Source organism: Erpetoichthys calabaricus, chromosome 2 (assembly GCF_900747795.2).
Source record: "Erpetoichthys calabaricus chromosome 2, fErpCal1.3, whole genome shotgun sequence".
NCBI lineage: Eukaryota > Metazoa > Chordata > Cladistia > Polypteriformes > Polypteridae > Erpetoichthys > Erpetoichthys calabaricus.
The window spans coordinates 22,401,222-22,415,717 of NC_041395.2; the positions used below are offsets into that span (position 1 = coordinate 22,401,222).

The window sequence follows — 14,496 nt, forward strand, 5'->3', positions numbered from 1 at the left end:
CTCGAGCGACCTCATCGTCTCATCTCCCATCGCTTTTGAAGCGGATATTTGATCACCCCGGGGCCGGTGCCCATTTAGGAAACGCATTTTGCTCCCACGTTGCAACTCGATCCGATCAAAATAACGCCGTTCAAAGCCAAGTTTCATTTTTCGTTTTTTTGTTTTTTTTTTGTTGAGGCGGTATAACGACTGTAATACAATCACAGTTTTTCTATATATGGCCATGGAAAAAATGTAACGGTTTTTTGTCCTCGCACAGCGCTTCTTCACAACTGAAAGCGTTCTGTTTAAAAAAATAATGACGCCGAGGCTTTGTTTTAAGTCCCTGGGCGTGGGAAGTTAGAAAAGTGACAGCGACGGCGGAATTGGACTTGAAAGCCCCCGTTAATACCAACATGGGCTGAGTCTGCGTTTAATTTGCCACTTAACGAGTGCCGCTCGCGTAAGGACCGATCCCTACCTTTTGCTGCGATGGCCTTCTTTCACCAGGGCAGACTTTCGATCTCCTCTTTTCATTCTTCCTCCACTCGCGAAAAAGGTTGTACAAATCCCGTAGAGCTGTCACTCCAAAAAACAAGCCCGAGCAGTACGTTGAAGCCGAAGCGAACAAGCCGGACAGTAACGCATTGCAAATCAATGACACAAGAGACCTGAGAGGAGCCCTGAGCAGGATGCTCCCCTCTGCTCTGCCTACCAGCGAGCAGGCGCACTAGCGGCGCGGCGTCCGCTTGGCTGTCAGCTTAGGGGGCCGTGCCATTTTACCTCTCTTCACGAAAAACGCAGACTCTGAAGGCTTGCTCCGTCAGAAATAGACAGCTGATTGCATTCAGCGGGGACAATTCATGACAAGCGTGTACAGAGGAAGGACGAAATAAGCACTTCGGGGAGGAGAACCAACACACCCCTTCGTTTTTAAGTAGAAGAGCTAATAAACGTGTATTACTGTAGGTGCACCTTTTGTGTTAGCATCTTGTGTCGTGCACTGTCTGTGCGGAGTGCGCGCGTTCTCTCCGTCTGCGCGTGGAGTTTACTGCCACGTCCCAGGATAAGTGACATCTCTGAATGGATTTGTGTGAGGGTCCGCGATGCACTGGCGACCCGTCCAGGGATAATTCCTGTCTAGGCTGCTCAGGTAGGCCCCGCATGGGATAAGCGTGTCATAAAATGGATGAATGGATGGATGGACCAATATTACGTTCATAATAATAACTAACGAATGTTTTGAAATCTTTTTTTTTCTCTTTTTCTTGTTTTTTTTTTTTGGTCCAACGCGACCTACATATACATTTATTTGCATAGTAGACGCTTTTGTCCAAAGACATTTACAAATGAGGTTAATATGCAGTGGGGGAAATAAGTATTTAACGTGTCAACATTTTTTTCAATAAATATATTTCCAATGAGTTTATTCACATGAACTTTTCACCAGACATTGGACAAATTAACTCAAGAAATCCACAAATTTAAAGAACTGACAACATTAAAGGCCATAAATAAAGGTTACGGGTAATGACAGGGAATGAATAGTTCAGTACTTATTTCCCCCAATCTAGTGAACGAACAGACAGGGGACCGTTTGGGAACAAGTGTTAGAGGACAAAGGGACAAAATTGATCCCCACAAGTGCAGACCTCAGAACAAAATACAAGCGGATTACAATTCCTTAGTTAAAAAATCCTAATAACTAATGTCATACCATACCATTTTCTAAGCCCACTTAATCCTGAGAAAGGAAACGATGGGGGGGCTGGAGCAAGCCCGGTCTTAGGTATTATGGGGCCCTAGGCGAAAGGGGGGTCCAGGGGCCCCCTGGAAGCTCTGTGAAATGCGTGAAAATTAGACCAAGGAGTCGATCTGGGGCCCCCCGGACGCCGGGGCCCTAGGCGGTCACCTACTTCGCCTATTTGCCTAAGGCCGGGCCTGATTGGGACAAATAATGCTGTAGTATATTTAAGTATATATGACAATTGCTCACTCGGACAATTTGTTTTGGGGGCCCCCAAGAAGGCGGGGGCCCTAAGCTATAGCTTGTGTAGCTTATACGTAAATCCTGCACTGGGCTGGAGCCCAGCAAGCACAGGGCACAAGGCAGGAACTAACCTTCAGGGCAGGATGTCAGTCCGTCAGCCGGTGCACACACTCACTCTCACACACACACACACACACCAATTTAGTGTTGCCAATACACCTAACCTGCACGACTTTGGACTGTGGGAGGAAACTCTCACAGAAGTGGGGAGAACATTGTCACGTATGTGTGTAAGAGGGTCACCTTCCAGGCTCATCACACACCAAGGAACGCAATCGCTGACTCTTTTCTCACTTTTTTTTCATCCAGAACTTCAAGAAGATGCCCATTGAGGGCAACTGACTCCTCCCCTTCCATTCCATGAGCTTTAAAAGCAGGGCAGGGCACTCCCGGAAGGAGGAGTCTCATATGGGAGATGGGCCACCCACCCTATGGAGCTCCAACCCTCTAGCCCAGGGGTGGGCAAAGTCATTCCTGGAGGGCTGCAGGTTTTTGTTCCAACCCAATTGCTTAATAAGAAGCACTTATTGCTCTAGAAACACGTCTGCTTCATTTTAGTTATCTCCCTCATTAAGATTTTGAACCCTTATTGCTTATTTAAGTCGGTTTTTAATTGCTCCTTATTAGCAATAAGATGCAAATGACAAAAGAAACCAGCAGTTATCCATTTTGCTTGTTACCCTTTACACCTGTGTGTATTTATCATGCACTATTTGGTTTAATTAAATACTTGGAAGGAAAGAGAAGAGAAAAAAGTGAAGGATTGAGAATTACCCATCCGTTTTACACTTCAAAGTATTTGGATGATATCCTTAGAATGGAAAAAAAATCTAAGATTTGAGAATGACTTGACATAGCAGAGTTAAAGCACTAACAAGCCATGAAATGTAATTATTGGCAAGGATTGTTTTCTAATTAAGCAACTGGGTTGGAACAAAAACCTGCGGCCACTGCAGCCCTCCAGGAATGACTTTGCCCACCCCTGTCCTAAGTGAAGGTTTATGGATGTGGTGAGAGAGGACATGCAGGTAATGGGTGTAACAGAACAAGATACAGAGGATAGAAAGATATGGAAGAAGATAAACCGCTGTGGCAACACCTAACGGGAGCAGCCGAAAGAAGAAGGAGAGTTGTTGTTGTAAACAGCGTGGCCAGACTGCCACCCCAGCATTTCATTTGGACTTTTGCTTTTTTCATGGTCAATGACAACATGCAAACTCCAAACAAGAGAGGACCCAAGATGTGAGTGCTGATCAGTTTACTGTGAGGCATCAGCTGTGGGGCATCTGTTGGTGAAGAGAGATCTTCGCTGTGATCTTCACGGAGTCAATGGAGGCTCTGATCAGGGCGCTTGAGAGACTGAGTGAGGAGTCTGAGTGTCTGGGCTTGCGAGTGTCCTGATAAAAACTAAGAGCCAGGCCTTTAGTGACATCTTGGGCACAGTCATCAGCAGTGTGTGTGTCTGCGGAGAGAGTGTCGACCTCATCGAGAGGTTTTCTTACCTCAGCAGTGACATTCATGTCTCTGGTGACTCTTCCAATGAAGTCAGTAGACAGACTGGGAGAGCACTGGGGGTCATGAGGTCACTGGAAAGGGGTGTGTGGTGCTACCAATATCTCTGTAAAAGGACGAAGGTCCAAGTCTTTAGAGTCCTGGTGCTTCCCTGTCTTGCTATATGGTTGTGAGTCATGGACGCTATCCAGTGACCCTGAGATGAAGACTGGACTCCTTCGGTGTCTCTTCGGAGAATCCTTGGGTAGGTACCGCTGGTTTGACTTTGCGTTGCTCATGGAGTCCCGAATGAGGCACGTGACCTACATTGTGAGGGAGCATCAGTTACGCCACTACGTGATTACCCGAGGGTGATCCAGCTTGCAGGACCCTCACCCTGAGTGGCTGGACCAGGCCAAGGGGACACCCACGCAACACCTGGCTGCGGCAGATAGAGGGTCATTTCTAGAGGGTGGGACTGGACCGTGTGTCTGCCTGGGGGAGTTGCCAACCAGGATCCCGAGTTGTTTCGTTGTGTGGTTAGTGCGGCAATACGCTATACTGGTGAATGCTCCCCATTATCACAGCACCACCTAACGAATAACAAAAAAAAATTCACCATGCAAGAGGGGCTTCAGATACCTCTTGAACACATTAAGGGAGTCAGTAGTTCAAAATGGAGGTGGGCAGCTCATCCCACCACTTAATCAAAAGACCATCAGAGTTATACTAAACCAGTTAATAAAGACACTACATAAGAAACAGCCAGGTCATTTTTCAAGAACATTTATAGTTCACCCCAGCTCTGTTACACAAGGAGTTTTCTTAACTGTAAATACACACATTTTTTAATATTATAACTTCAACACACAGGCTTCTAACTTTACATGTGAGCACAAGACTTCCAACATGTTAAACATGTATATAAACGTTTAGTATATTTTATATATGCTCTGTTGTGTAAGTGTGAGGGTTCTTTCAGTTTATTACATTGTATTATGTTCCTCAGGCTATGTGGTCTTAAAGTAGCCCCTAATTGAATTAATTCATGTATTGGGCTAACGGGCCCACCAGGATCTATTAACTAGTGGGTGCTCTTTAGATAGTGGAGACGTCCGTCATTTTAAATTGTAGACGCCTTGCCTGAGAAGTCTTCCAAAATCTTGTATTTCCGGTAGGTTTTTTGTGATTACCCCTTTCTGAGTATACAGTACATGTACAGTATGTAGTGTCTTGAGATGAGGGGCAGAGTGGTGGCTCTGAAGTTAGGGATCTGTGCTGGCAATTAGAAGGTTTACGATTCAAATCCCACCAAAAGTGACTTGACTCTGTTGGACCCTTGAGCATGGCCCTTAACCTGCAATTGCTTCATTCTGGGTGTGATGTTAATCTGCTGGTAGGTCCTCCGACTTGCAGGGAAAACTTTGGGGTTGGTGGCAGGATTGGCACTCCAGTTACCATAAAAAAAAAAAAAAACTCACACCAATCTAGTGTGGTCTCCCACCGTACTCGGGTCCCAATCCAGGCGGTTTATCATTGTGGTGCATATGGCAACGCGTTATCAGTGTTATCTCTCTTAATTAATTTTAGTTTCTAGTTTGTCCGGCCCTGACGAAGGGGTAGAGTCCTGAAACACGTCGGCCTGATGGACCACGATGTGAATATTCATTGTCATAAGCCTGGATACCCCTGCGGTGGGCTGGCGCCGTGCCCAGGGTTTGTTTCCTGCCTTGCACCCTGTGTTGGCTGGGATTGGCTCCATCAGACCCCCTGTGACCCTGTAGTTCAGATATAGCAGGTTGGACAATGGATGGATGGATGGATAAGCCTGGATACTATGGCTTTGCTGACCATCTGGACCTTGTTACCTATTATTAAGGCTTGTTTACCCGTATTGTTACCTATTTATATAAAAGCCAACTACCACTGACTCATTCATCATGAAATCTCCAGAACCATGCGGACTTGGGACTTGAAATTTAGAATGGAGGTTACCCTTGGCCCATAGGTTCTCGCTAGGAAATGGTTTTAAAAATTTCGTGGTCCAAGTGCGAAATTTATTATAGTTTTTTAGACCCGTTTTTATGTCTGTCTGCTTTTCACGACAGAACTACTTAATGGATTTAGATTGGGATTTTTGCTTGAACATTCCATTGATTTTGCGATTTTCTCATTGCGCTAAGTGTCATAGTTCGCTTGCGGTACTGATTTCTTAGACTCATCAGGCTGCGGGGCCCTCCTCACTCACGCGTCTGAATGTGGTGTTGCGGGTCCACAGCTCCCGTTCTAAGGCCAGTTTTAAAATAAATAATCACCGTGCTCCCGGCTTGGTGAAGGGGCGTGGTGGTTGGGTGGCTGAAGCGGTTCTCAGGGCAATTGGCGATGTGGGTGTTTTTCACCTTAGTGCACAGGTGAGAAACGGTCCGCATCCGTGATTGTTCCTGGGGCTGCTGATTTGCCACAGCTGCCATGCCCTCTTGATAAATAAGAAGCGCGAGTCGGCTAGGGGGAAAGAGACTGAACGAAACGGAGGTTGCAGGAGATGGCAGGAAGCAGCAGGAGGAGAAAGTCGGTGCGGGAGAGCGAGCGAGGCAAGGCTCGCGTGCAGCTGTACAGGTAGCTTGGGTGTTAGGTCGACGTCCGAGGAGTAGCAGTAGTGGTCGCTCCCTCAGAGTTGATTCTGAAGGGCAAGAGTGACCGGAAGGCTGATGACTCTCCGCGTAAGGCAGCAGGAGTCGGGACTTGGGGTGTGTTTTCCCCAGCGTGGGCGTCCTGGTCGTTGTGGAACCCAAGTCGCTGTATGGAGGAGCCTACCGGAGCCAGGGGTCGGTAAGGCGATCCGAACAGTAGGACAGTGCAGAGAAGGTCAGCTGCATGTAGAGCGACTCCCCTGTTGAGAAGCCCAGATGGGAGAAGCAGGGGGGCCGCCAGCAGTAGTAGAAGGAGGCACCAGATTTTTAAAAGGACAGCTTCCAGCATGGTTTTAACTTCGTTGTTTTAAAGATTTTTCAAATGGATTTTAACCTCCACTTTTTACTTCTCTGCGGTGGGTTGGCACCCTGTCCAGGATTGGTTCCTGCCTTGTGCCCTGTGTTGGCTGGGATTGGCTCCAGCAGACCCCCGTGACCCTGTAGTTAGGATTCAGCGGGTTGGAAAATGGATGGATGGATGGATTTTCACTTCTGTTTTTATGGATTATTTATTTATTGAAGACTTTGAAGCACTGCACTTTCGTTAATTTGGACACTTTGGTTTTGTTGGATTTTAAATAAAAGCACTTGACACTTTTTGTACACCATCCTCTTGCTCTATTGTTGTGCCTCACTGCCTAGCTCATCGGTAGCAGTACTGACGGTGATGGGTTCCAGGGCTCCCGAAACAGAAGGAGGAAGCATGCACGAACCCGCATCGTCACAGTTTGCCTCGGGATGTAACCTTAACTCCACTTAGTTAGCAAACGAGAGAACGACTTAACGTATTTAGATTTTTTTTTAGATCTTTTTTATCTATAATTTGCTTGAACATTCCGTTTCATTTTGCAACTTCTCTCATTGCGCTAAGAATCACAGTTGGCTTGCAGCAGCGATATATTCGTGCTAATCCGAGAGAGAGGCTGTGGGCCGATAGGAGGAGGAAGAATCACGTCATGAATCCTGTCCTCACTGTCCTGTTTCACTAATACGCGGGCAAAGCTGTGGGGGATAGCTAGTATCTTTATAAATACGTCTTACATGTTGGAAGCCTTGTGCTCAAGATATTATGTTAAAAAAATGTGTGTATTTATAGTTAAGAAAACTACTTGAGGTTGGGTGAACTATAAATGTTTTTGAAAAATGACCTTACTGTTTCTTATGGAGCTCATTCCACATTAAAAGAGTCCAGACTGAGATTTGATACCAGACAGAGGTGGCATCACCAGATGTTCTTCATCAGAAGATCTGTGTGGCCAAGAAGAAGCAGAGGACCTCAGGACTGTCTCCGTATATGCAGGTGCTGACCATTTGACACTCTGTAGGCCAGCAACAAGGATTTGAACTTAATACATGTCACTACAGGAAGCCAGTGTAGAGATCTGAAAAGACACGTGTGACATGTGGCCGCCTCAGTTGGTAAAACGCCAGCTGCAGCGGCTGAGTACACGCCCGTGGTCCTCCCAGCAGAGTGCTGCAGTAGCCCAAAGGTGACAAAGACAAAGCATGGACTAGGAGATGTGCCGCATGTTCTGTCAGACATGGTCTGATGTTTGTGGATGTTCAGAGTGAACGTGAAAAACTGAGAGACTGCAGCAGCATGGCCAGTGAAGGACAGTTGGTCATCGATCACCACCTCAAGGTTGTGTGCCAACTTATTGAGTGTTAGTGGTAGTGAGCCAAGTGGAAAAGAGATGGGGTGCTGAATAGACAGATGAGATGGAATATCTGTACTAGATTGAGCTGAAGATGGTGTTCCTTCAGCCAGAGTCTCAGAGATTCTCGCAAATAACGTGTGGTCCTTTAGTGGGAACAACAGGTATACAGTAGGAGAAATAAGTATGTGATCCCCTGCTGAATTTGTGAGTTTGCTCACTTACAAAGAAATGAACAGTCTCTCATTTCTGTGGTAGTTGGGCCCAGCAAATCAGTCCAAGATCTGTCAGTTTGATGCTAAAAGAAATCTCCAAGAGTCCCACACTTGCATTCAGGATCTGCAATCAGAAAGAAGTGGCACAGATGTGACCTGCATGTGAGGTGTGCCAGGAAAAAGCCTTTGGTATCCAAAAGGTACATCAGAGCAGGACTGCAGTTTTACCACTGAACATCTGGGCAAAGACCAGACCTGCTGAAACAATGTTCTCTGGACAGATGAATCAAACAGAGAGATGTTTGGCCATAGTAACAGTAGACATGTTTGGTTCCAACCAACGACAGCATTTCTGGAGAAGAGCCTCCTACCACATGTGAAGCACACTGGTGGAAATGTTATGATTTGAGGATGCCTTGTTGCTCCAGGGCCTGGGCAGCTTGCAGTCATCACGTCGACTGTTGAGTTCTGCATTATATCAGTTGAACTATCAATCTATTATATAGTGTCTTTCATCCATCCATCTAGCTATCGGTTATAAAGTGCCTTTCATGTCCATCTCTTTCTCTATCTATCTATCAATCTATCTATCTATCTATTTATCTATCATATAGTGCCTTTCACATCTATGTATTATATAGTGCCTTTCATATCCATCCATCCATCCATCCATCTATTTATTTGTTATATAATGCCTTTCACATCTATCTATCTATTATATAATGTGCCTTTCATGTCCATCTATCTATCTATCTATCTATCTATCTATCTATCTATCTATCTATCTATCTATCTATCTATCTATCTATCTATCTATCTATCTATTATATAGTGCCTTTCATGTCCATCTATCCATCCATCCATCCATCTAATTGTTATATAGTGCCTTTCACATCTATCTATCCATCTATTATAAAGTGCCTTTCATATCCATCTATCTATCATATAGTGCCTTTCATGTAGTGCTGGGCGCTATACCGGTTCATACCGAAAATTGTTTTTTATTTTTGTTATGATATGGATTTTTCTTATACCGCAATACTGGTTTAAATAGCTTAAACAATGTTTGGAATGAGGTGCAGCGGAAAACTGTTTAAGGGGGGACCTTTTTCACTGCTGCACCGCTAAACATGCATGCAACGGAGTACATGCGTTAGTGGAGGTATTGAGCGATGAAAATGGACAGAGAACATTCAGAAACTGAAGCTGTAGCAGATGATAAAGTTGAACGTGATGACACAGAAGAACTTTTGCCGGAAAAAGGAGCTGTGTCTGTTGTCTTGGAGATACTTTGGTTTTAAAAGGTCGGATGTGGACCATCACAACTATTTACTGCAAATGCTGTCGAGCTAAAGTTGTCGCTGGAGGCGGCAACATGAGCAATTTGATGCACCGACCTTAGCCGCAAACATGCTTTGGTGTACCATGAATGTATGGAACTAAGATTGGCACCCTCCATGTCCTCAGGTAAACTGAAAAAACTAGAGGACGCTCAAGTCAGATGCATTTCCCAAATGTACTGCCTACAACAAAAAAAAGCAAGCAGTGGATTGAGAACCAACGCCATTACAATCCATATAGCTAATGTGTCAGTGAACAGAGATTGGTAATATTAACAGAAAGTGTAGTTGGTTTGCAAAAAATACTTACTATTTACTCCTTTTCTAAGACATGTTCAGTGCAATACACACCTCTGGATATTTTACTAAGTCTAAATGCCTCTTTGGATGGTTGAAAATATGTTGTCAAAATTATAGTTTAAGTTGTTTGCAAAATTTGTTCAATAAAAAGGTTCTATATTTTGACTGCAGCTGTCATGCAATGTGATTCCTTCTCTTCATTACTGCCACCCCCTTATCTATCACTTTATGGTCATGCAAACCTGTATTAATACGTCTGTGCACTTTCACATCTATCTATTATAAAGTGCCTTTCATATCTATCTATCTATCTATCTATCTATCTATCTATCTATCTATCTATCTATCTATCTATCTATCTATCTATCTATCATAATATTAACATATTCTCTTTTCAGAATGTTTTGCTTTTGTTTTGAAATATTTTTTGAAGAGTTTTGATTGAATAATTAAATGTTATTTAGAAAAAAACAGGAGATATGTGTAACTATCTAGTATCCTCCAAATCTGCTAAATAGCATCTTTCTCACTTATCTGTTTAATATAGTGCCTTTCACATACAGAGATTTTCAATTCAATTCAGTTTCTTTGTTTTTTATAGCACTTCTTACTGAGGCTTAGAGTGAACACTATGACAAGTTCACAGACAGATTCAGATACAAACTTTGCAAATTACATAGTGACTACACATAAAGTCATGCATTTGTTTAAACAGACAGGAAACAAAGTAGTTTGAAACTGATTAACATAAATTGAGTCCAGAAATATCTGTCCAATAATTAATTGTTGGACTTCATCATTCTGAGCTGTGCCACCATGATTTATTACTCAACAAAAGAATTAAGAATTAAGGTACAGGTTTTATTAGAAAATCAGTCCGAATGAATCAGTCAGTTTTCTGTCGTAGTTGATCTCTTTGAATTATCCCATTAAATTACTCAAACCTTTAAAAATACAAGGCATTGAGTAAACTGACGGTCAAGTGCGCCCCCATGTGGCTCTCCATGAAATGCCATGAGAGAGAATAGGAAGAAATTACAGCACGAGCAGAACTTACCCGTGGAGTGAAGAGTGGAGGGGGATGCAGAAAGAAAAACTGTAAATGGCAACAAAGCTGGAGTGAACCCCAATATCTGATGTAATAATTACCAGTGATGGAGCCTCATTTTATTTCACGCTACCATCCAGGTCTGATATTTGAGGATTGTGTTGGAAGCATGCAGCAGCCAGGTGGATGGGTTGATCGATGCTGACTGCTCTTTATATATATATATATATATATATATATATATATATATATATATATATATATATATATATATATATATATATAATATGGAAGAGAAGGTCTGTGATACGGTTTGCATATTTGCAGCTGGAGATCCACAAAGGGAGAAAAATGAATCACGTATCATAAAGTAGTTTGGTATCTTGGCTATCAAATGAGAACACCATCAACCAGTACTACAAGTGCCAGAGAACTGGCCGAATCTTGGCTATCAAATGAGAACACCATCAACAGACACTTGGACATAAATCCAGCATATGAAAACTTAAGAAGAACATGTTCATAATAAATAAACTGTACACCCTCCCCCTCCTGATCACACTGACACTGATAGAAACATCTGATACGTCCTCTCAGTTGCAAGAAGCAGATCATAGATATGTGATACAGTATTTGCCAAATAGTACACAAGGCGTGTTTCATCCTTGATGGAGCTCATCAGGTGTATGCACTTTTGCATTCCCATACGGGGATCGAACCTCAGACGACCAACCACAAACGTTACCTGGTAGATAACCACCTAAATAATCAGATTGCGATTCAGACCTAGGAATGTAATACTCTGATCTTTACCCCATCAAGTAAGCGAACCAGCCACCATAGCATCCTGGTCTGTATGATTCCTCTTGTGGTAGACCACCTGGACCCACTGCAGTTTACCTGTTGGACAAAGATTGGAGTGGAGGATGCAATTACCTGTCTGCTCCACAAGGCTTATTGTCACCTGGACAAACCTGGCCGTACTGTGAGGATGATGTTGTTTGATTTCTTCAGCGCTCTTCAGTACCTGTAGCCATCCCTGTTAAGGAGCAAACTCGGAGACATGAAAGTGGATGACCATGTGGTGTCCTGATGATGGACTATCTGTCAGGGAGACCACAGTTTGTGAGACTCAAGGACTGTGTGAGCAACAACAGCGCACCACAAGGAACGGGCCTGTCTGCTTTACTCCTCCGTCTGTCTGTGACGCATCAACACTGAGGATTTGCAGCCAACAAATCATTCAGCAGAAATGAGTGAAGAAACACTATGGGGGCTCCTTCATACAAACAGCAATACACCTGCATAGCAGCTCAGTGGGACTGAGACTGTCGGATGTTTTCTTTCTTTTTAAAATTTCTTCCATTTTAGCCATTTTGGTGTGTGTGTGTGTGATCTATCTATCTATCTATCTATCTATCTATCTATCTATCTATCTATCTATCTATCTATCTATCTATCTATCTAATATAGTGTCTTTCTTACCTATCTATTCTGCTATGGTGGATGAGTGGCAAATAGCATGTTAATATAGCAGTTAAGGAAGACACCCATGTCAATTAAACCATTACTCAAGGATATAATTAAATTTAAGAGTTAGTCATGGAGAGAAGTGCTAATTATTAGACTCGGTTAGGACATTGTGGACTACATTATATTTCAATTATTTATGAAAACACACAGATAAGAGTTGCCTACAATGTGGGACAAAATAAACAAACCACTTTATATGGCAGCGAGGTGACCTCAGTAGGACAAGCCCCTCAGGGTGATGAAGTACCTGGACAAGCCGACTATAAAGCAGTCAATGAGCAGCAGGTACGGAGGGCGCAGACACGGCACATGGATCGGGCGCGTTTCCCAACTGCTGAAGCCCATCGGTGAGCCTCAGGCTGGACCTTGGACCCTGGACTTAGGTCAGAGAGCTGAGGGATGTGGGTAGTGTGGCATACAGGTTGCCTTTGACCCCATGCAGGTGAGGCGGAACTTGTCAGTGATGGAGAAGCGGCTTCGGAATGCTACGCGCTGTTGAAGATTTTGGCCGGTGGGCGGATACAGCACTGAAGATGCCGACGGTCCTCTGTACTCCAAGCTTTAAGAGGCTAATTCCATTACTGCGCCTTTCACATTGCAGTGCCATCCAAGGTAAAATGAAACCTGTCCATCACTTGGCTCTTCCTCAACATCAGGGACTCGGATTTGGCAGGTTTAAAGCACGTTCTTGCCCAGGTGATGAGCTGTTCCTGACAATGTAGTCCTGCGGCCGGACTCTCAGCCTGCTTGTGCATGTACAACAGACGTTAAACCCTGTGCAATGATAATTATAATAGCAGAATATTTTTTATAATTTACAAGATGTTTCTATTAATCTGTAGCGATAGTAGGGAGCAGGTCGAGGAGACCCTGGACAGGTGGAGATATGAGAGGAGAGGAATGAAGGTCAGTAGGACCACCAAGACAGAATACATGTGTGTGAATGAGAGGGAGGTCAGAGGAATGGTGAGGATGCAGGGAGTAGAGTTGGTGAAGGTGGATGAGTTTAAATACTTGTGATCAACAGTACAGAGTAATGGGGAGTGTGGAAGAGGAGTCAAGAAGAGAGTGCAGGCAGGGTGGAGTGGGTGGAGAAGAGTGTCAGGAGTGATTTGTGAGAGACGGGTATCAGCAAGAGTGAAAGGGAAGGTCTACAGGACGGTCGTGAGACCAGCTACGTTATATGGGTTGGAGACGGTGGCACTAACCAGAAAGCAGGAGACAGAACTGGAGGTGGCAGAATTAAAGATGCTCAGATTTGCATTGGGTGTGACGAGGATGGACAGGATTAGAAATGAGGACATTAGAGGGTCAGCTCAGGTTGGATGTGTAACAAAGGCATTATATTACGCCCGATCTGGCACAGACTGACACCGAGGCACGTGTAAAATAAATCAAATATTTATTTTTCTTCACCTGTGGGGCAGATCTTCCCCTTGAACCTCACAGGCACAACACAGTCCCAAAACACAATTCACCAACACAACACTCCCTTCTGGCACCACCACTCTTCCTGTCTAGCTTCGTACTCCTCCTCCCGACTTGTTGTTGGCCCCTTTTATAGCCCACCTGGAAGCGCTGCAGGTGCTTGATCACCTGTTTCCGGTTGCACTTAAGGGTGGGGCTGAAGATTCGTCCAGCCAGGCTCTGGGCCCCATAAAGCTCCCCCTGGCAGCCACCCCAGATCCCAACAGGGCTGTGGAGAACTCCATCTCCCATGGAGCCCTGCGGGAAGCTGAGGCACCGCTCCAACACAGGGGGGCAGCCATTCCTGCATCCAGGGGGAGGTATTGCACCATCCAGGGTTGCTCCCCCTGAAATTACAGATAAGGGGCATCCGCCACAGATGGTTTGGAGCCAAAGTCAGAGAGTCAGATTATGTTGGTTTGGACATGTGCAGAGGAGAGATGCTGAGTATATTAGGAGAAGGATGCTAAGGATAGAGCTGCCAGGGAAGAGAAAAAGAGGAAGGCCTAAGAGAAGGTTTATGGATGTGGTGAGAGAGGACATGCAGGTGATGGGTGTTACAGAACAAGATGACGAGGACAGAAAGATATGGAAGAAGATGATCCGCTGTGGCAACACCTAACGGGAGCAGCCAAAAGAAGAAGATGAAGACGACAAGACATTTCTATGATGGAAGAAGAAAGTGCAAAGGATCTGCACAGATATTGTACTACAGATCGAATGCAACT

The 14,496-nt window shown here is 44.4% G+C and overlaps 1 protein-coding gene across 1 annotated transcript in view; it reads right to left on the reverse strand.

Moving 5' to 3' along the window:
* The window catches only part of LOC114647433 (USP6 N-terminal-like protein), a 284,398-nt gene extending 283,617 nt beyond the window's left edge, over nt 1-781 (reverse strand). The window contains exon 1 of the mRNA XM_051923606.1: nt 461-781. The gene's annotated coding sequence lies outside the window, so the exon portion shown is untranslated. The remainder of the gene's footprint in view (nt 1-460) is intronic.
* Between the last annotated feature and the right edge of the window lie 13,715 nt (nt 782-14,496).